Source organism: Typopeltis vanoorti, chromosome 12 (genome assembly GCF_054136105.1).
Source record: "Typopeltis vanoorti isolate ZY-2024b chromosome 12, IOZ_Tvanoo_1.0, whole genome shotgun sequence".
Lineage (NCBI taxonomy): Eukaryota > Metazoa > Arthropoda > Arachnida > Uropygi > Thelyphonidae > Typopeltis > Typopeltis vanoorti.
Genome location: NC_143560.1, coordinates 28,017,629 through 28,041,127, shown reverse-complemented (window position 1 = coordinate 28,041,127; position 23,499 = coordinate 28,017,629). Strand labels below are relative to the sequence as shown.

The 23,499-nt window shown below is 34.6% G+C and overlaps 1 protein-coding gene across 1 annotated transcript in view; it reads right to left on the bottom strand.

The window, feature by feature from the left end:
- The window catches only part of LOC150100648 (plexin-A4-like), a 707,214-nt gene that overhangs the window by 603,457 nt on the left and 80,258 nt on the right, over positions 1-23,499 (bottom strand). Inside the window, 2 exon segments of the mRNA XM_090401991.1 lie at positions 11,487-11,605; positions 23,094-23,314. The gene's annotated coding sequence lies outside the window, so the exon portion shown is untranslated.

Here is a 23,499-nt window from a genome sequence, read left to right as displayed (position 1 = left end):
CAGATTTTGGCAGGAAGAATGAAAGTATTTTATTGGAAAACGAAAGTAAACAGGGGAGAAGCATTCAGGACAGCACGGAGTGAAGTAACGGGTGGCAGTAAAGGGGAATTTGGAAATGCCATAAATAAATTAAGAAGGGACTGGGAAATTAATAGGCAATTAGGAATATTTCTACGGAATTCTAAAATAGCGTCGAATTCCAATTGTTTTGAGAAAGAATAGTGCAAAGCTGAAATTAATGCATAGAAGAAAATAAGGAATAAGTAGATTACCTGAAACGAGTGCATCAAGACTTGTGAAGCTCTATGTTTAATATTTCAATTATATAGTGAAGATTCCTTTTGAATAGTGTTACTTCAAAGTGATAGTTAACTTCAGTTTTAAGTGTGCCTATAGTGAATCCAATGTGCAAAGGATGTAACCAGGTAAGAGCAGTCCATTTTTTTATATTTCAGCATGAAGAATTAAGAGTTAGCTCTGCCCGATATATCTTAACATTAACTGTGGCATTCTACTAAAATTAGCCGAAGTATGGAGCTTTAAAGTGTTTCCCCCTTGAAGTGATAACTGCCTCATAATTGAATTAAGTGTTTGTTGACTAAGAGAGAATTAGAGAATTCTACTTTAAGAATATTTACTGTAAGATTCTGTAACATTGAACTGTGTGAACCATTTTTAATTATTCGGAAGAATGCAAAATTGACAGCTGGATGTCTGATGCCTAATGTTTTATGTTTGTTATGAGTATTTGAACTAAGTTGATTTGCATTATCTTGTTTTCAAAGTTATACTAATGTACATGTTATGTAACCCTGCATTAAATGTTTTGTTTTATTGATTCCAATTTGGTGTTTGCCTGATTTTCTTTCATTGCACCGCTCAAAGTTTATCGGACCTTGCAGAAGCCTTAAATGATAATATTAACCTTGGCCTGTAGAAAAGTGAGATTGCAAAAGTTAGTTGATGATTGATTCCACTATATTATATAGACTAATCTGAATATAGGGTGGCAAAGGATAATATAAATTTCTCTATGTTTGGATCAGTAATCAACCGACAATTAATAATAAAAAAAAATGGATAATTTAAATAAAAATAACGTTCCAACAAGATGGTGGATTCAAAGCCAGGATGTATGACACAACACTTGCTATATAACAATAAAATTATCTTTTCCATGGCACGTTTGGCTAACTTTTTTCCTAATCCAATTTAACTTCCTCACTGGCTATCACTCTCCTAGCCTGTTCTTTATACTGTTCCCGAGTCTCATCATGACATCTTCTAGGAGGGTTGTAAATAAAGTAGTGATAACATCGTCAGGATATGTAGTTGGTAACTCAAATATTACTCTCGACAGATAGAGGTGCTAGTTGTATGTACTGTACGTGCGCACAAGGTGACATAGGCCATTTTAACAAGTGTTCTTGTGTGGAGAAGTGGTTAAACTCAACATCACAGTGTGCAACGCTCTAAGGTATGTTCACAAGATTAGAACAATGGTGCTGGATCAAGGGAATGGATGCCTGTGGCGACAGTGCCTACCACACTGGAATGTAGCAAGATAGGCCAGTGCATTTCATGTGGAGTGAGATCACCCGGATGATAATCGCTGTGCAGGACAATCCACCATTTCAGATGAACATGTGAACTTGTTTGGAGACTCCTCGCAGTTGATCGACAATGTATTGCATGCCAGTTGGCCAGGAAATTGGGATAAACCAAAGTTTGGCAAATGATAATAAAGAGGCTTGGTATGTTAAAATTTCAGCTTTTTTGAGTTCCACATCACTTGACTGAGATGCAAAAAATGGCATAGGTTGCTGACCTTCATATGAAATGATACAAAAATGAAGGAGATGCATACCTGAATTGTATCATAGCCATTGATGAAACTAGGGTAAGAGCTTATGAACCTGAACTGAAGAGACAATTCAAATGGCACAATTCAGTATTACCCATCTGCAAACACATTGCCAGGAACCTGGCAAAATTAAAGTCATGCTGATAGTCACAACGTTTAAGGTGTTATTTATCATGCTGTGCCCCAAGGGCAAACTGTTAATGCACAGTCTATTTCTGGAACACTATTTGCATCCACCTTTAAGGAGAAAGCAATCACATTTATTCACGTGTTCTCCACCATGTTTGTTACACGACAATGCATGACGTCACATGTCACAATTGGTGACAGAGATGTCGGACAGGTGGCAATGGGAAGTATTGGAACATCCTCTGTATTCACCAGATATGAGTCTTTGTGACTTACTTGTTTCCCAAAATGAAAGATTCCCCTCAGACTGTATTTCATAATATGCAAGAGGTTCTTCAATCACATCATGATTGAAGAACCTCTTCAATCATGATATGATTGAAGAGGTTCTTCAATCATATCATCCCTTTTCTGCCTATCTACCAATTTTTGCAACCCACAAATCTTCAACCTGTTATCATAAGGTTCATTCCGCAGACCTGCTATCATCTAGGTCACTCGTCTCTGGATCCTCTCCATCTCCTCCCCATCAAGAAGAAACCCTGGTGCCCATATCTGGGCGCAGTAGCCTAGATGGGGTCTTATCAAGGCTCGATACAGAAGAACAATAACTTGTTTGTCTTTGCTTGTTAAAGTATTTTTCAGAAGCCAAGTGATTTGATGAGCTGATTTAGCCACTTTTGCAATGTGCCCCCCTAAACTTCAATTCCCTATCCACCAACACTCCCAAATCCCTGGCCTCATCAATCTCCTGGAGTATGGTTCCACCAGTGATATACTGCTGCTATTCTTTTCACCCCAAAAAAGCATAACCAAGCCACATTAAATTGATATCCATATTCCCAAGCCCAGTCCTCTAAATTATCCAAACTATCCTGTAAAATTTTGACATCCCTTGCACTCACAATTGCTCTACCTAACTTTGCATCATCAGCAAACAAGTGAACACCTCCTCTCAGATCCTTTCCTATATCATTGATGAACAAATTGAAAAGTAATGGTCCAAGAACAGAGCCCTGCGGCACACCACTAGTCACAAGCCGTCTTTTGGACTCAACTCCTGAATAAACCACTCTCTGGTATCTCTCCATCAACCACCCTCCTATCCATCTCACCAACCCTATATCCATCCCCATCTGCTCCAGTTTACTGATTAGAGTTCCATGTGGTATCCTGTCAAAGGCCTTGGCAAGGTCCAGTAGAATCACTGTAAACCCTTATCCAGTTCAGCCGTCACTGTGTTATAAAACTTGAGCAAGTTACTGAGGCATGATCTACCCTTCACAAAACCATGTTGTCCCCCATACAATATCCCATTTTCATCTATCCAATCCTGTATTCTTTTCTTGACTAATTTCTCCAAGACCGCAACAACGATTCCTGATATGCTAATCGGTCAGTAATTTACAACAGCAGTCTTGGAACCTCCTTTATGCAGTGGAACTATTTTCCCCCTCTTTCCACCCCCTCAGAACTAGCCCAGACACGAGACTCAAATTAAACAAAATGGTCATGGGTACTGACAATTCATTAGCCGCTTCACATGTGACACGAGCTGGTATACCATCCAATCCCACAGATGTATTGACATTGAGGTTATTGTACATGAGTGGTTACCACTACTTTATTTACAACCCTTGCATGATGTTACGTCACCACTTTCATGGCTTTGTCTTAATTTATACTTCTTTTCACTTATTTAGATATTACTCAGACAAAGGGTTTACCTATTGTTAGGGACAAAATCCTTTGTGATTACTGTCTGAGATTGTCTCCCGATCAGATACTGGTAAATTTGTTACGCTGCACCAGCCAATATCTTTAGGTTAGAAGGAATTCTTAACCAAGGAAACTCTCTCAGATAACATAGAGGCGAAGAATCTAACACTTATTCTTAGTACCGAAATCCTCAATATCAACTATGTTTAATATCGTTTGCAATTGTGGCTTTTAAACATCTATTCTACTCCACTTAGGTTCCGTTTTTTTTTTTTGAGTGGTAATTTGAATTCATTCTCAGGCTAATGTCAGATACAAAACATAAAGTACATTTATTGAGCTCTTAAGGTTATACATTTACATTCAGTCAATTTCATGTCATTTTAAAGTAAAGAACTAGTTAAACTAACTAAAACACAAATGGATACAATTAGCTTCTTCTATAAGATTAAGCATTAAACTACACATTATACAAGTCTTAAATTTCATCCATTCGGTTCTCTTCTAAATTACGCTAGTAATTCACATAAAATACCCGTCACAAATCATCTATAAACTTTCTCTAACAAAATGCTCAGTGGAGTTAAGCCACTGCTATCATCGATAATCACCTAAGAGTTCTATACTACATTGTCCTTGCTCACTGACTATATAACATTTCTTCACTCTAAGTGGGAAAGGAATAACAAAATTCTGTACGTTACCAGCTCTTGGGAAGATTAACAGATCCGTCACTTAATTCACATTTTCATCTTACACAGCCCGATCCTTCTTCCTTGAATCGGGGTGAGAACATCTTCGCTTGGCCTTTATCCATGTGGTTACTATAGAGGTCATCCTACTTGGCTTTCCCGAACGTCTGGTGATGTGCCCACATCTGTGAGGCTCTGATGCTGCTAGTCCTTGTCAGAGCTGCCGGTTCAGCTATTCCGTCTCGAGGAGATAGCTAGTCAGGGCGCTGGAACTGCGGGTGCCGACATCTAACATCTCAGGGTGATCCGGAATCCATCAGGAGGCGAGAGAGAGGTCCAATGTCCAACCACGTAAAACAGCTGGAAAAGGTCAGGAGAAAAAAAAAAAAAAAAAAAAGCCTTGAGGGGGGGGGGGAGAGCAAACCCCTTTTATTCTGCACCCTTGGTGCCCTCTTTACTGCCATGTTCTTCCACACAGCACTCGTCTCCTTTGTCTGCGAGATGATCCGGTATACTGCGTCTCCATGTGTAGCGTATTCCAGGAAAACAAGCTAGCGCCGCTTTCCATGTAAATGCTGATGCCTCAAGTCAAATGTTCACCCGAACAGTTCGTCCGCAAACTTTGGACTTTTGTTTACATCTTGATAAACATTTCATTTCACATAGAATACCCTTTTATAGTTACATTTTACAAACTGGAAATCTTTACTTAGATTTGAATAAACAAGTTTTCTTTTATAATTGTACATTTAAAAGGTATTTATAGCCTTATTTACAATCCTTTTGTTTGCTTAAGTACAAGTTTCTCCTTGTTGATATGTTAGACTTGTTAAATCTTGAATGAATTAAAATTTCAATAAATTCTCCCATTCAAGATCTAACAATGATATCAGATCCACAACATTCTATTTTCATGAGCTCCTGGCTTAAAAGTTTTATTCATCCATTTAATGGGATATTCGTATATAGAGGCTAATTTATCTCTAATCCAGAGTATTTTAGTAATAACGTGCAACACCTTTTGACTATTTGTATATGGAAATATGGCTTCTGCATTACTTCAACCCTGGTATCATTTCTGGGTCTGGCTCCCACTAATGAGACCTCAAAGGTTAAACTGAACTGGGTCAGTTTCCCATGGGCCTTTCCCATAATGCATAACATTATACTTATCTATAAGAACATGTGCATTGAATTATGGGATACTAAGGCTAAGGCCTCTATATACAAGTAGCTCTGTCATGAAGTTACTTCACACACAAACTGTCTGCTTGCACTCGGATAAAGGATGAAATCAAGAATATAATTTCTTGGCATCTTTAATTTATTGTAACTTTTGAGTATTGTGCTCTGCATATAGAATTTGCAAATGTGTTTTTGCAAGGATAATAATTGGTATATTCTGGTTACATGATATGAGCAAAGTCGATGTACCACATCAATAATCAATCACTGTTCTTTATGATCACATTTATCATACAAATATTAAAAGACAAAGTATTAAAACAATATTTAATACTTTTTGAATTGGGTGTAAATGGTATTGAATCGAACACAGATTGTTAAGAAAATAACAATTTATTAACTTAAAAGAACTAATATTTCGCTGGTATTATATCCAGCATCTTCAGAGCACACAAAGTTTGTTACAAATGCGAGACAACCACAATTCGGTGTAACAGTAGGGCTAGTATAAGTAATTGTAGTGTGCAACACAAGACTAAAGTCCTAATACGGCACCATCAAAGTTTAAAAAAAAAAAAAAAAAAAAAAAAAAAAAAAAAAAAAAAAAAAAACAGTAGTCCAAAGTTTAGAAAAATATATAGTAGTCCTTGAAAGTTTTGAAAAAAAATAAAATAAAAGTAAATAAATATTAATTTGGTCTTAGGTTGACAGTCTCCCAAATCTTTGGTAGATTTTTACAGCCATACTTGTTAAGGTTTGAAGTATGTTTTAAGCCTATCCACACATTTAAATATTTAATACTGCTTAAATTTTGTTGAAATATAGTTCTTATGAAGTGGATGAACCAAAATTTTCTGAATTCTGGTATTCATTTTAACATTGCATAAAATTGAAACAATTTGTGAATAACAAAAAACATCTGCCAAAACAAATTATGTTCTACAATTGGGCTTCAACTATCTATGAACAATTTGACCCTTCTCCTTAGAGGTAAAAAAAATATAAATAAAATAATAATAAATCTCAACTTCCATAACATTGGCAAGGTGCCATTCTGACAGTACAAGTGTGTATCAATTAAAATAAATAGCCATGTCTGGAGGCAAGTTGCATCAAGGAGGAGTTCATCTTCAACCCCTCAATTTGTTTCATGCACAACTTATTGTGTGCAGTCTGACATTATTTTGGAGCATCTGCTTTTGAATTATAAGAGCTAAGCATCATTCATATAGAACCTTGTCTGTTAAGAAATAAGATTTGTTCTGACTGCTTATCTTTCTGAAATCAGCACAAAGTGAGCCATCCTCAAAATTTCAAATTTCTTACCAAGACTAAAGGTGTTGCTTCACCTAGGTTGAATCAACGATTATGTGTTTTCTGAGCATTTAAGTAGACCCACTATTCATTGCATATAACAATTGAATGAAACATTCATCTGGAGGATTAGCCAGCAATTTTTCAGATATCAGCATGATGCTGAGCTTGTTCCACCAGCAAGCTTCTGCTTACACTGACAGGTCAATCAATGGATATCCGAGTACAGAATACTAGCATCTGTATTTGCATGTGCTTTGAACCGCTTTAGTTGATATATGCCCAAGTAGTTCAAACCCAAAGTCCTTGAATTAGACAGTTCTCGCCACTCATTCTAAATAATAAGAATAACAAAATTATTCTTATTTAGAATGAGTGGCGCATTTAGTTTGCAATAATATATCTCTTATTACATAAGAGATTTATTATGGCATGCAATAAAAATATTATATAATATAAAGGCAAATTCCAAACATTTTAAATCACCCTTATATTTCCCTAAGTTGGTTATATAAGCATTAAAATCACAAGTTGTAATTAAACGCTACAAACAGCACACACGATTTACTAATAATATATGTGTAAAGAATGAAGTTTATTCTGCATGATTAGTGCTTCTTATATTGGGCAAGAATTTATTTTAATGGAAATTCATTTTAATGCATCAGCTGAAACTTTATTACATTTAAGCTTTTTTAATTTCTGAAAATCATGCTGCTCCTATTTGAAATTATATAAAAAAAGCAAAGCAATTTTTAGTAATGAGCAACATGGGATTATATTAATTTGTATACCCATATGCATTTTTGAAGGTAAGCATAATAAAGTACTCTGGATCAGGACTTGATTAGATAGAATGCAATTTGGAGGTGTTGAAGAACTGAGAGCCTGAGTGTAGAATACTTATCAGATAGCCAAAACAAATGCAAATAAACCAAGCAAACTAAGAATTCATTGAATGGAAAATAAAGAATAAAAGGAACATAAAACCTGTTATGTGCCCAGCAAGCATCATGATAGATGCTGGCCATTTCATTTTAAAACATCTCATGTGGAACAAGAATTATATGGGATTATTAATTTGACATATCTGAGTGCATTTTTGAAGGTAACTGTGAGCTTGCAGTTTAATGAAACCTAGGTTTCACTGTTGTAAAACTAGTTGTATGAGACCAGTTAACTTACAGCCGTAAAGCATTTATAAACATTAAGATCTTAGGTATGATTCAACCAACAAATGTCATCACTAAGCCCAGCTGTAGGTACCAGCAAAGCAATCACATGCTTAGGATGGCACATTTACAAGGACAGCATTAAATCAATAAACAAAAATGATTTTTACAAGTCAATATTGTAATTTTCTAATTGGGATTATAGTAAAAGAAAAATGACTACATTAATAGGAAAATTTTATTTCATGAAACATAAATAATGCAAATTTTATATTTTTCATTTCTTTAAATTTTCAAGTAAAAAAGAAAAATTAAAACTTGACAAAACAAGGGAAGCTAAAAACATTTCTGATCTAGCAAAAAACCTAGTTTCTGGCCATTACCAAAGGCTCAAATCAAAAGAGACTGCATTAAAATTTTAGTTACGCACACTGGTATAAAATATTACTGATCTAAAAATTTATCTCAAAATATTATATAATCTTTATATTTCAAAAATGTCAAGAACTTTAGCTGCTAAATATGACAAAACACACATAAGTAGTTCTATTTATCTACTCCTCTTGCAAATTCCAAGTAATCTATAGAATAGATTATCTCAATTTCTTTACAATGAATGCTCAACTGTCTGTTTACAGCCAAGTCATATACATTTAATATCCACTGATAGGCATAGCAGACTATGTATAGTCTGCTAACCTTATCAGTGGATGTTTGCTGGCAGCTGCACAAATATCAGGTAGGGAAGAGAAAAAAAGTCCATATAAAGTTTCTTTGCATCCTAGACAGGATTCAAACCAACATCTTTTCAACCAAAGGGCATGATTAATAACTCGGAAACAAGTAGAGATGGCAGGATTCCACTTAGGTAAACAATCAATCCACAATCTCTCGCACATCAACAGTATCAAACTTTTATAGAAATATTTAGCATATAGGGACTGTAAATAATTATTAAACTATCCTCCATGTGTAGCTCACTGGAAGTGGCATTTGCATCCTCTGCTCTAGGCCATCCAAAGACAGACTTAAGTTCAATTCTAGTCAACTAGAGGAACTTTTTATAAGCCTTTCTTAGACCAGTTCCTGAGTTAGTTGACCTCTGATATGAGCATATAGGATTTTTTTAACCAGAAACTGAGGTTTTTCATCCCACAAACTCAATATAATCAATCATAGTACCCACACTATTTCAGACAATAACATATCCTGTTAGGGACCACAAGGTGGCAGCACTTGTCTGCCCAGCTCTTCAATTGTTGCCACTTATTAGCGATAGTCCTAGGCCAGCTATTTCTGATTGGCTACTGGCAGAGATTGAACTGCCCACTGTCTCCAAAAGTTATATATGGTTAAAAGGGCTCACCTACTCCCTAAAAAGGTAATAAAAGGTGCTAGCTGATTTTTTTTTCTATCCTTCATTTTATGTACAAACTAAAAAATCAGCTAAAAAAAAAAAAAATACAATGACTATGCTAGTTTCATTTGGCGTTAATAAATCTGTATCAGTTAGCCATGATAACTAATACAGATTTATTAAATGTGTATCAGTTAGTCATGATGTCATAAACCTTAAATGAAACTTGAAAATCAAGTACTACATGTGTATCCTTAAAATATATGTAATGTTAAGCATATAATCCCAGAGAATTGTTCTCTACCTGCTTTTTACTCTTCAAAGAACAGGCAAGTTTCCTAAGAAAATACAAAAGAAAAAAAAATGCAAATTATGCAGCAGAAACTAAAATAAGCTTTTCAGTCTTATTGCAGATGTATATAATTGTTAAACTTTTAGTAACATTCTGTTTGCAAGTTATTTGCTGTAAAAGTATGCACAGATTTAACTCTTGCCTGTATGGAAGGGATTTTCTAGATCATATTCAGGCAAGAGGCTAAATCAAGCCTGTATTGGTAGAGTACAGTTTTTGTTCTCCCCCCCCCCCCATTTTTTTTTTTATTACTAGGTTTATACCGTCCTCTCTCTCTTGAAAAAGACCTCAGAAACACAAACAAAACACTCCATGCCAAGTAATTTGTTGTGTTTAATTCCTATTCCTGATATCAGCAAAATATTAAAATTGTATTAAAATGTTTTGATAATTAATGATTTTGAAACTTGTCATTAATGATTGATTATCCACATATAGGTTTCCTACAACAACCTTTATATTTATGATCAGATTAATTTTACAAATGGCCAAGAGTCAAATGAATCTAACTCAGACCATAACTTGTCCAAATTTCCTTCACCCAACCACTATTTGTCTCATGTTCATTCCACTACAACAGTACAAAATAGGATAACCTCCATAATTTCTACTCCTTTTTTCCTTGGGATGACTACTGTTTTTGCTCTTCTGATCCAAGCACCTGCTCCAACCAAATAACATAATTCTTATTGGAATGAAGATCTTATCTCCCATTCCAATCAAAACTCCAGACCATCATCCAAACAAGAGTTCTCCAACAACTGTGCCAAAGCAGTTCAAGAAAAGAATTCAGCAATCAGAAATGGATCAAAAACCTAAGCTATCAGATAACCAAAAAAGTTCATTGCAATGACTTGTTTTGCAGTTGTTTACAGAGCACAATTTTTTTACATGCATCATAAGGCACAGATACGTGTCAGTCAATTGGTGTGTACTCTTTTTCTATTACTTTGAACATGTTTAAATTATCAGTTGAATCTAGTGTAATTCGAGCTTGTTTGCTTTACAAATTTAAACTTGGTTTGAAGGCTTCAGAAGCATACTGTAAGATATGTGTGGCATCTGGAAAAGATGCAGTAGCAGAACACACTGCTCAGAAATGGTTTAAAAAATTTGTTTCTGGTGATGAATCACTTGAAGATGCACTATATTCAGGAAGACCCTCCATTATTGATAATGAAGAATTACATGCTGCTGCTCAAAATAATTCAAGATTAACACATCAAGAACTTTCACAAATGTTTAATGCGAGTGGTGAAACAATTTGTTTACACTTGCATCAACTGGGAAAATCATGGAAGCTCAGCAAATGGGTGTCCCACATGCATGATCAGATGACAATAAATTTCAAAGGCTATCAATTTGCTCTTCACTTCCTTCACATCATAAAAAAGAGCTGTTTTTGGATTACTTGCTCACTTGTGAGGAAAAATGGATCTTATACAGGGGAACTTATCATTGGTTATCACCAAACGATTCAGTACTGCACACTTTATAAGGTACCGTTTCCACAGAATACTATGCTTTGTGTGTGATGGACTGAAGCCAGTATTGTCCACTACAAATTTCTCGCTGTAGACCAAACTATGATGGCAAAGATCTAACTTGATGCAACTTGAGTGTGTGCAGGATGTGTTACTTCAGAAAGAGCCAGGGTAATCAGAAAGAAAGTGCTATTCTTACAGGATAACGCAAAACTTACCAGTGAGAAGATTTGTGTTTCAGGATGATACTCCCTCATCCTCCATATTCTCCTGACATTTCTTCAAGCGATTATCACCTCTTTTTGGCACTAGACAATCACATGCGATACAGACAGTTCTGCAATAAACCAGAGATTGAAGCGGAGATTGCTGGCTTTATTACTTCTAAAGACAAAATGTTTTATAAAAGTGGGAAAGTTGCAGATTGTGAAGATGCTTATTTTAATGAATAAGACATTGTATGAAAATTTCTGCAGTTAATATATATTATTAAAACCAGACCAACTTTTTTGATTACATGATACAACAGAACACAACTGCAAAATGATGATCAGCAAATCCAAATCAGACTTAACAAAATGCAGAAAACTTACCTCCTACTCAAATGGCAGCCAAGCCCCCAGGTGCAACTTCTGACTATCTACCTTTAACATTCAGATGGCACTATTCTAACATCACCTAAAGACAAACCTGACCTACTTCTCTCTCAACTGCTCCACTAATAATCAAGACAAAGTATCTTTTCCACTTTACCAAAAACTACCCACTACATGACTCTTCTAGTCTTTCATCAAGACAGAAGAATCTTGATGCCAACATATCTTCTGGTCTTAACAGCATTCCAATTTTTTTTTAAAATGTAACTCCAACTCCTACCCATGAAATGTACTAATAGGTTGTAAACCTATTAGTACATTAATACCATGGATGGGCTGAGAGTAATTTTCAACTTTTTAACATAATCCAGAAACCCTACCCTAGAGAATAAATGTAACTTTTTTTTTTGTTTCAAGTGACTTTAGGGCTCAAATATGTAGGTAGGTAGGTATATGGTAGTCCTACACCAAATGATGAAATTGATCTCTCACCTAAGGACATTAACAAAATATCCATGCTCATGGCAGGATCTGAATCCATAGCCTGTTGGTTGAAGAGCAGTTATACTATCCATACAGTCAATCAAGCCAGCTTAAACATGTCCCATAAGGTCAATTCAATATCGTCTTTACAATTTTTAGTATTCAATTTCCACCTACTTTGCAGCACAAAAATAACTATATTCAACCCATAACAAAAAAAAAAAAAAAAAAAAAAAAAAAAAAAAAAAACTAGTCATTAAACTATTTACCAACTGCATTCACATCAGTTCTATTAGAAATAATGAACATTATCAATAGTAAACTTCATTATCTGGAAGGCTACCAGTTAATCAGTGAGTGACCAACAAAACAAATTCTGACTCTTAATCTACAGCTGATATCCTTACATCACCCATCAATGAACACTAGCTATGGCTAGTGTCCATTCTCTTTTTCATTAGACAAACCACAATTCTCATATATCCCAAGCTATAAGATCTTCCTTATAGCTTGGGATATATGAGTGCCTTAAATGCTATTTAAGGCACTCATAATTTAAAGCAGTGCCTAAATGCTATTTGGCTACAATATTTCAGTAGGGAGGACAATTTTGCCAACTTCAATACTATCAAAACACAATTCTGTCTTCTTTCATTGAAGATCACCTCTCTTTACCAATGATAATGAAATCTTGATATACAACCAGATAGTTCTTCTTGGACTGACACCTCTAGTCTCTCATAGCAAAAGTAGACCATATCCTTCAAAAAACCAGCTGCATTTTTTCACTCAAGACTTTTCACCATTACAGTTCCTAATGCTATATAAATCCCAAATCCACTGTAATCTACCCTACCCTAGAATACTATTCTCACATATGGGATGGTACACCAAAATCCCTTCTAAAAAATGTTATTCACAGGTGATGTATCCAGTTAAATGGTGACACTCTTTCTTGCTACCTCCAATTGCTCTCTCCTAGACATGGTTTCCATCTCATGCTTATTTTATTTTATTTTTTTTTTATAGATATTTCCACAAGTGCCATTCCACTGAACTGGCTGCCACTATTCTTCGACTTCCCAACAAGCATGTGAACACATTGTCCAGTTGCAAACATATTGAACCAGCTTATCATTTTTCATTCAATCTACTTCTATGCTTTGGAGCAATCTTCCCCAAACAGTTTCCTTCAGTTTTCCCTAACTTCAACTTCTAGTCATTCAAAAAACAAGGCAACAGCTTTCTTCTTTTCTTCTTGACCACCTATCTACACAAGCTACTGATGTGTTTTATAACTTTTCACGTATGGAGATGATACATAAAACTTCCTGAATCCACTCTATGGACTAAGGAAGTGAGAGATAGTCACAGAAAAGATAAAAATATCTAGTTTCTAGCACATGAGTTAACTTGTGCTCTGAAAGAATACACAAAAAGATGCAAGATTTTTGCAAAGGAGTCATATTAGTTAAACAAAAGGCATGGGAAAACTTTGGTAAGAATATAGAAGATGAATATCTTCAAGATGGCAAAATGTTCTAGAGGCTTTGAAAAGCATAAAAATTAAGGAAAGTACTGAAAAAGGTGGCATAAAAACAAAAATATCCTATAAGTCTGGTCCAAGAAGTGACAGAACAATGGTAGAAAACATAAAAGAATGCAATCAGGAATACATATCGATACCTATGGTAGAAAAGCCATCAACAACCTGAAATGTAGAAAGGTAACTAGAGTAAATGACACTCACTAGAACTGCACCATTCAGAAGACTTGGCTATATAGGTGAATTCTAGATGATTAGAAGAGATCTCATAGTACCCTTTAAAAAGAGCAATAAAACTAAACATGAGAATTACAGAGGGTTTTCCCTATTGTGTGCAGGTAAGATTTATGCAAGCATACTTGAGAAGGGGCTAAGAAAAATTGTAGAAAGAAAAACATGAAAAAAAAAAGTCAGTCAAGTTAAGCAGAGGTTATCAGAATCAGATTTTTACTTTAAGACAAATAGTTGAGACATCATGGGAATATAATAAGGATTTGTATTTAAGTTTTATGGATATGGAAAAGGTATATGACAAAATGCCCCCCCCCCCCAAAAAAAAGATGTTCAAAATGTTACAGTTATATGGTGTAAATTGAATGTTATATTTAGCAGTAGAACGCCTACATTTAAGGTATAAGTTAGCATTTAAAATTGGAGGTATTATTCTATTTATTATAGTACAGGTGTCATCATGGAGTCCAAAGAGTCATTGCAAGAGACCCAAACTATCCACACAATCTATCATACCTGTCCTTGAACCCATCAACAGACAAAGCACTCACAACTGACTCTGGCAACCCATTTCACTCATTCATAACTCTCCAAGCAAAAAGTCTAGTCCTTACACCCTTACTAACCACACCTTTATTCAATTTCCAGGGATGACTCCTCCAGCCAAGTGCAGAAACATTTCCCCTCCATCAATCCTATAAAACCCTTTAAGCAACTTAAATTTTTCTTTTCTATCACATCCCCTCTTTTTCTCCTATCAATCAATTTCTGCAAACCTCAATCTATCTTCATTGGGACCATTCCACAGACCACTTACCCCTCTTGGTCAGTTGCCTCTGAATCTTCTCTACCACTTTCTCATCCCAAAGAAACTCAACAGACTAGACTTGAGCACAATAATCCAGATGTGGCCATATCAAGGCCTTATAAAGAGGAATAACAACTTCCTTATCTCTGCTTGTTAATGTGTTCATTAAGAGCCAAGTAATTTTATGGTCTACCTTCTGTCTACCACTAATATCTAGCTTCATTATTTCCTGGAGTACAGTGCCATCAATGTGATACACAGCTTGTAATCTGTTTATCCCAAAATATATACATAACTTTACATTTCTCCACAATAAATTGGCACCCAATATCTTTTGCCTATGCTGACAGGTACTTACATTTTCCTGCAAGTTCTGTACATTGCCTTGATTAACTATTACTCCCTAATTTTGCATCATCGGCAAACAACTGAATATTTTCTTTCAGGTTATTTCCTATATCATTTATGCACAAATTAAACAGTAGTGGTCCAGCACTGAACCTTGCAACACACCACTAGTCATCTGTTTTTGCCTCAATTCTGCAGCTCCATATACTATTTTTTTGATATCTGTCCAGCAGCCACCTTCTTATCCACTTAACCAGTGTCATATCCAATACACATTTGTTCTAATTTGCATAACAGAGTTCTATGTGGTATTCTGTCAAATGCCTTTGCAAAATCCAGCAGAATCATAGTGCAGCCATTTCCTTAATCCAACTCAGCTGTTGGATTCATAACTCTCCAAGCAAAAAGTCTAGTCCTAACACCCTTACTAACCACACCTTTATTCAACTTCCAGGGATGACCCCTTGTTCTGACCCCTCCAGCCAATCACTCTATTGTAAAATCACTCTATTACAAAAAGTTAGTAAATTACAAAGGCATGACAGATCCTTCACAAAGCCATGTTGCTCCTCATACTGTATCATATTTTCATCCACCCAGCTAATCAGTTAAGCATGGTCTTGTCTATAAGCAAGATGTGTATGAGTATTCAATTAAAAGAAGTTTCATGATGGATATAAATATTTTAGAAGTTTTTCTAGGTTTTGTTTGAATCTGTAGTATAACAGTCCTATAAGATAAATAATAAGATGCTATAGGACTGTCTTGCTTCTTAGTTAACAATAAATCTTGACTTTGTTCCTATTAAGTATTTAAACATGGCAGTCTCAAATGGATGTTCTTCTCTTTGGAAGATTTTGGATGAATGAACTGTTCTTTGTAATTCTTTCAGTTAGAAAATATTTAAAACCTTCCTTCTCTATTTTTTTTTACTGAAAATTTGTTTCTCCTTACCATTCCTGATTTATTATCCTACAAAAATTTAATTCACCTTCCCCACTGTTGATAAATACATGATGTGGTACTGTAAACAGGGGGTATATATTATTTACTACTTTCTTTTTATGTATTATTCTATCCTTTTATATCTCAATCTTATATTTTTTTAATCTCAGTATAGTTATCCTTGTATACCTTTATCTTTCTTTACCTTTTTGCTATGCTATCTTTACTCTATCTTTAACTTTATGCAGTCTGCATCGCCTTTGTAATATTGTTCTATTCTTTCCTATATATGTTTTCCCTTAATGCATAAACTCCCTTCCTACTAACTGCCTTCTGCACTTCACTTCTCATTCCTAGAACACCAGAAAATTTATTTGATAAGCTGCGTCACTGATGTTCGTTTCCTAGCAATAAGATATGGTAAGTGCATCCAGTAGTTTTCCCTTTTAAACACAAATTATTTATTATAGTTTACAGTCGTGGTCCACTAATTATTCTCTTTACTTTTCTCCTGGGTTCCCGCAAAACAGGCTCTAATTTTTTTTTCAGAACAGTGCATCGTATAATTAAATTTCAGGCGACACTCTGACAACTGAAAAACACGTTTATTTATAACTAAGCAATTTACACTATAATTCCGTTAAAGAGACATTTCTCAGATTTGGATCCCTACATGAAGATATTGCACCCGAACATTTCGGCGTGATCTCTTGATCTTTCACTTGCACTGACCATTTCTTTGTTCTCCCTACTGCACTCTTTTAATCCTATTTCGTTGGGCAGCGGAAGCTTGTCAGAAGTTGTCGGTCCATTTGACACTGACCTTGGAGGTGTTTACAAGTGGAGTTCGCAAACAACTTTCATATGTCCTTATAAGGAGCCATCATACAACGTTTCTGGAGAAAGGTATTGCTTCTATTCACGACAATCTAGAAATTTCCTTCTTAGAGCAGCAAGCACAATCAATTGCCATAGGATTATTTACGTTAACATTTAGCTATACATAGACATACAGGTCATTTTTGTAACAATCTTATAGGACTTGACCTCTGTAAAAATTGATGTAAATGCTTTGTCATTTTGAAGCTATATTAAATTTTTACAGTACGATGGCTGGAAGTTTGATTTGTCCATTGGTCATTATATGCTGAGGCTGCATATCTTATCAAGTTGGTGACGTAGCTTCAACCTTATTATACTGTTGACTTCCAGAATTTGCAGGTGGTTCTATAGAATTCCAAGATTTTCAACTGGATAGTTGGTATTTGAGTTTTATGTCTTTTTGTTCCTACATTTATGATTAATTTACTACAGTGTCTCTGCTAAACATACTAATAAATAAATATTTAATTTCTGTTGTTACCTCTACTTATATGTTTGATTTGCATGTAATATAGTAGAGGTAGATGGATGGCAGGGAGGGATGGGAATTTGCTTTAGTTTACTTGGAATTACAGCTGAAGTAACTAAGAGCAGTTCATTGGCCATTAATGAATAATGTTCTCTAGTCAGAATCCTACCTTGAGTTGAAAAGTCTTTGAATTCAGATCTTTTCAACCAAAGGATATCAACTGATACCAAGCTATACAGGAACAGAAAGAGGGAGCATCCCTGCCTGTTTCCTTGCTGAATTTTTCTAAATTTCAATGGAATTTTGATTTAATATTCAGTTTACTAAAGTATTCTCACATGTAGAATTGTAATAACTTTAATCTTTGATCCAGAATTTTCCCATTTAAAGATTTCTATTAATGCTAATGTGATTAAAAGAAGCTTTCCTAGGTCTACTGAGATAAAAGTTGCTTAAATCCTTATGAAATTTATGCTGCTAAGCAGATTTGTTAAGTCAGCTGGCTGCCTTCCCAGTATGACACATTGGAAATTGGATAATTCCCTGAATTCAGGATAGATCTAGTCTGTGGGCAATGTTAAAACTGTCAGCCTAACTGACTAAGTGAATGTTCCCACTTTCCAACCAAGAGATGTTAGGTTCAAATCTGATTGTGGAATGGCTGTCTGAATGTCTTTAGGTAGCAGATAAATTTCACTGCCTAATGTAAGACCTCTCTCTCACTGCTTATTAAAAATAGTGAGAGAAAAAAATATCAAATATGGAGTTTTTTAGAGCCTTAAGTGGCTCTAAAAAACTCCATATTTGATCTCAAAAGCAGTAATGACATATTATCTAACTCTTATTCTTCCTGTAATAGTGTACTATAGGTTTACAATCTTTGTGAATGTGGTTCAATGGTTTAAATAAAGAGCTCATTTTTGATATTCAAAAAATCAAAATCTGACTTCTGATAACACTTGAGTTAGAGGAGTAATAAAAAATAAACTACTATATCAAACAAAGTACTATAAACTATTAAATCATAAAATAAATCTAAGACTGGACACTACATATGAGAATTCTGCAGGAAATTAGGGAAGTGAATGGGTGGCATCAATGACAGAAAAGTCATTCAAAGTGAAGATATATCATAAAGGGACATAACTGATATTTAAGAGTATACAAGAGCTAATCCGTATTAAAGTTATGAATCTTAGAATCACAAAAATATGAACCAATCAAATTCAAGACCTAACAAACTAATCCAGAAAATGTGAAAGAAAATTACTTAATATATTCATTTTATAATGCAGCAACCAACAATTATTCTATATAAAGGAGATAGTGCAATATAATAGTCCTGGCTTTTCCCAAAGGCATATGAAAGCTTGCCATATTACAAATTACTGCCCAAGCTGGATCTGAGGATGATTGGTCAGGACTGAAGGATGGCTTCCAACAGATTCCAAGTAACAAAAGGAAATTAAGCAGTAATAAAGAAGATGACTTGTGGGATGGCAAATAGTTTTCTCTTTGATAGGGTTACTAACTATTTCCAGAGCACAGGCCAGGGATTTACATCCAGAGGGAATGTTAAAAATATTCATTTCAATTTTTTTTCTAATTTTTATTTTGGTAAATAAAACATATAAATTAAAATATTCTGCATAAAAGTAAAGTAAATAAATATTTAAAAAAAAAAACTCTTATTTTCTGGACTTGGGTCCATAAATACCATTTGGAATGTGAATTTTTCAGGTTGCTTAAGATATCCAATTGATGCCTTACATTCCATAGTACATGTGAGTGCACAGCTTGTTTTACATTTATGGCTGCAGCAACTAGGGCTATGAGGCCAGTGTATTATACATGCATATTGCATGTGTTCTTCTAGTCGTTTTGCCTGTTTTATAAGATGAAAAGGAGTTTGAAAAGAAAAAGAGTGCACAGCTTTGCCTTAATGACTCATGTATAAATGAGTATAAAAACATTTACACGGTAAAACTATTTTATTACCAATTAAAAAAATGAAATAAAAAATCAGCTACCACCTTTTTTATTCCCTAATAGAGAGTAGATGAGAATGTTTTAGTCCTATCTCACTTTTGGAGACTAAGTGGGCAGTTCAATCTCTACTGTAGCCAATCAGAGATAGCTGGCCCAAGACTATCACAAATTATAAATAGCAGCCAATGAAGAGACTGGCAGAAGTGCTGCCATCTCATGGTCCCTAACACATTTTTAATATGTGAAATAATGTAGGTATTCTGATCAATTTTCTCGAGTTTTACGGGAATGAAAAATTCAAGTTTCTTGTAGAAAAAACTGCTTGCTCGTGCCAAGGACCTACTAACTTGGGAACCAGTCAAAGAAAAGCTTAGAAAACATTCCTCTACACAACTAGACTTGAATTTAACTCTTTCTTTGGTGGCATAGTACAGAGGATTTTTTATCCTATGTTTAGGGCCTCCCTCGATGAGTCTAAGGACTCCCTGGAGTCGCCAGTAATAATAATAATAAATGCCACTTCCACTGAGCTACACAGGCCTCAAAATCAAATTAAATTGCAAATATCAACAAAATATTAAATTTGGTAACATATTAATATATGCAATATATTGTGGTTAGTGTACATATAACTACAGTTTAGTAGAAATAAAACAAAAAACATCTGCATCAAAGTATAAAACAAAACTAATGAATTTGTATCACTTCACAAACAGATGGAGAAAGGAAGGGAATAACCATTCAATCAGAACCAGTTAAACATGCATTGATACGATTTTAATCACACACTGTCAATTTAAACATTTAAAAACTTGAATAAAGTAATCTAATATTTTTTGAAAAAATACAATTAGAAAAAAAAAATTGCCAGATGATTGGAGAATCTATCTGAAAGCTAGAGTCCCAAGCCTAAAAAGTACACAGCTGGAAACCATAGTCCACAGAACATGTTTAACTAGCAAACTTGTTGCGTTTAGCTTATGCCAAACAATGATCTCTAATTTTTTTACAGTTGGGCACACTTGCCACTGCTCTGTGTGGAAAATTTTTATACGACCTGATGATTGCATGGTACTTCTGTAATATAGATAAAAATAAAAAAAAGAAAACAATGACTATGTCCACTAGCAGCAGGTAACAATTCAATGTGCATGGGGCATTTCAGTTACTGTGCAATCACGTGGCTTAGAAGAAACACTAATGCAAGGCAACTAAAGCTGTGATGGAAGTGTATAATGTCTGTAAATATTTTATGTTCTCTGGCTAGTGTTTTAAAGTAAATAGAAAAAAAAAATAGCTTGATGGGATTCAAATATCAGTAGTTAAGATACTATCAGATGTAGAATATTAACCAACAGATTAAGGAAATAGGGTGGGAGAAGAGTATCTCTGTAAGTTAAATAAGAAAAGGTGGTAATAAATATCAGCAGTATACTTCATGTGATGAGTATCTTTCTTATGCATTATACAAAATTCTTTTCTAAGCAATATTTCATTATCATTTAGAACTAGAATTGGCAGTAAATACTTATTACCCGGGAACAAGTACATCCTTCTAATGAAGAACAATCATTTGAGCTGAGATAACTCACAGAAATATAAATCAACTGTTATTCATTGTGCACATTATCAACAACTAGAAAAACACTGACTAAAAGAATATTCTAGACCAAAACATAGTATGCAGAGTAAAATTTGCAAATTTTCATAAGATGTCTAATAACAATTAGACATAACAGGAAGAGCTCCAAATTATTCCAGATTTTTCAGGTACTAATAAAATCCGTAACACTAGCAATAAGGCCAGTAAAGTTCCTATATGAGAAGAAAGGGAGTATTCTAATTTTCTGGTCTGGTAATGCATTCAAATATGTACATTACCAGAACCAGAAAACGAATTCTAAAATTCCAGAAGCCATTTTGTATATATCCCACAAGTGCTTCAAATAAGAGTGGGATGTTTCCACATGTATATTTGACTGAGATGACTATCTAGACATCCTGGACAGCTTTATGCTTCCGATGCTGGGGAAAATATTATTCTTCGATAAGGATATAAAAAAAAAAAAAAAAAAAATCCAGCTTTTTCTCTCTACAAATAATAAATACTGACAAGCACCAAACAGTTTGAGGCTTTCCTCAAAGTAAAACGATATCCAATCAAACTTCATGCACTATTCCCGGGCCAGATTTCAGGATGTTGTGGTCACTTTACTGGGTAAATTTTAGGTTATCTACACTGAAACAGGACCCTTTTGAATGCAAGACATAGCTGTAGCTTGTCTAGCTTATGCATAAATTCAGACATGCACCTATTCTCACCATGATGAAGGGATTTCATTTTTTTTTCTTCTCTCTCACTTACACTCACACACGGGTCATAAGAAACCTTCAATTTGTCATTAAACTCTCTATAAAAATAATTCAAGCACTTTTATATTTAAAAAAAAAAAAATCCAATATTACTACAATGGTATTTAATTTTTTAAAATATCACCTAATAGTTGAAACTAGAGGGATTAAGTGTCAGTCTGCATTAAAACCAAATTAAAAAGGTACTTTGAAGATTAAACAACCATTATACTGTATGTAGCTACTTACATTAAAATTATTATGAGGATAACCCCCAGATGAGTCTTTGACTCCATAAGGTCTTGGGGTGGTAATAATAATAATAATACGGAAGTTTCTCTTCTTTGCCATCCGAGGAAACAAAATATGTGCAGTTGCGAATTTAAGTAGAAAAATGATTTCTAGTAATCATTTAATAAAACGGCGTTAGTTTTTAAATAAAACAATATATTAGCACATTGCATCACCAAGCATAATAAATATATTACGTCCATCATTTCGGAGACCTACTTAACATTGATCTAGAACTGTTTTTGTCTACAAATTATTTGTTTATGATTCTTGAACAATTAAGTGCTACCGTCTATACATTGAAGAAAAAAATAATAAATATATATATTATTATTATTATTAAGTCAGCGTAAATCTATGTCCACGAATCCGTTTCTTTAAAAAGAAAGAAAGAAAACTGGCTGCCTTCACACATATATGCATTTCCGGTTTCATAGAGCTAATCATATTCATATACATATATGCACTCCCAAATGAAAATATCAAGATGAAGAGTTCGATTATACTTACGCACACGCATTGGGTTATTTACATCTCTTATGGATAATAAACTGTTCTTCGGCTACATTTTAACGTTATTCGATAGAGCATATGTAACTTATGCCTTTATTCGAACTCAACAATCCTGAATGGAGGCAGAAAAAAAATCACTGGAACTTTTCATCCCTTTCAGAAAACCAACGTTTAAATTTATTTTCTATAGGTGGAGTAAAATTTGACAATCCAAAAGGGAGGGTGTTCTACCGGGAATCTCGGAATCGCTAAACCACCGGCACTCCGAGTTACACCGTTAAAATAAAATCACTTTAACTAAGCAATCTTCTATACTTATTTAAACGGAAATCTTAAATGCATGCGTACTGATATGCATAAGCAGAGCCTTACCTGCATTATGTTGCCGTCTATAATGTGAAAACAAAGTAACGTCAAGCTATCACTTTCAACAAATCGGACTGATGTTTAATCTCGCGTCTAACATACTGCAACCAAAATGGTGGACATCTACACAAACTTGTCTGCCACCTAGCGGGAGGTTTTCATCCGGATGAGAGAACAGAGGGTGATTGGGTGTGGCTTTAAAGCATTTCTCTGGATTACTTCACAACCTATGAAAAGGCATGAAATATCAACGTTTAAATAAGTTGCTCTGCATTTTGATGTTCAGCACATACTATTATATATATATGTGTGTGTATGTATAAGCGTAATTATACAATATTATTGTGAAGTCAGTATAATAGAAAAGCTGATAAAGATTGCATGTAGTATTTTTATTGATTGCCAGAGTATC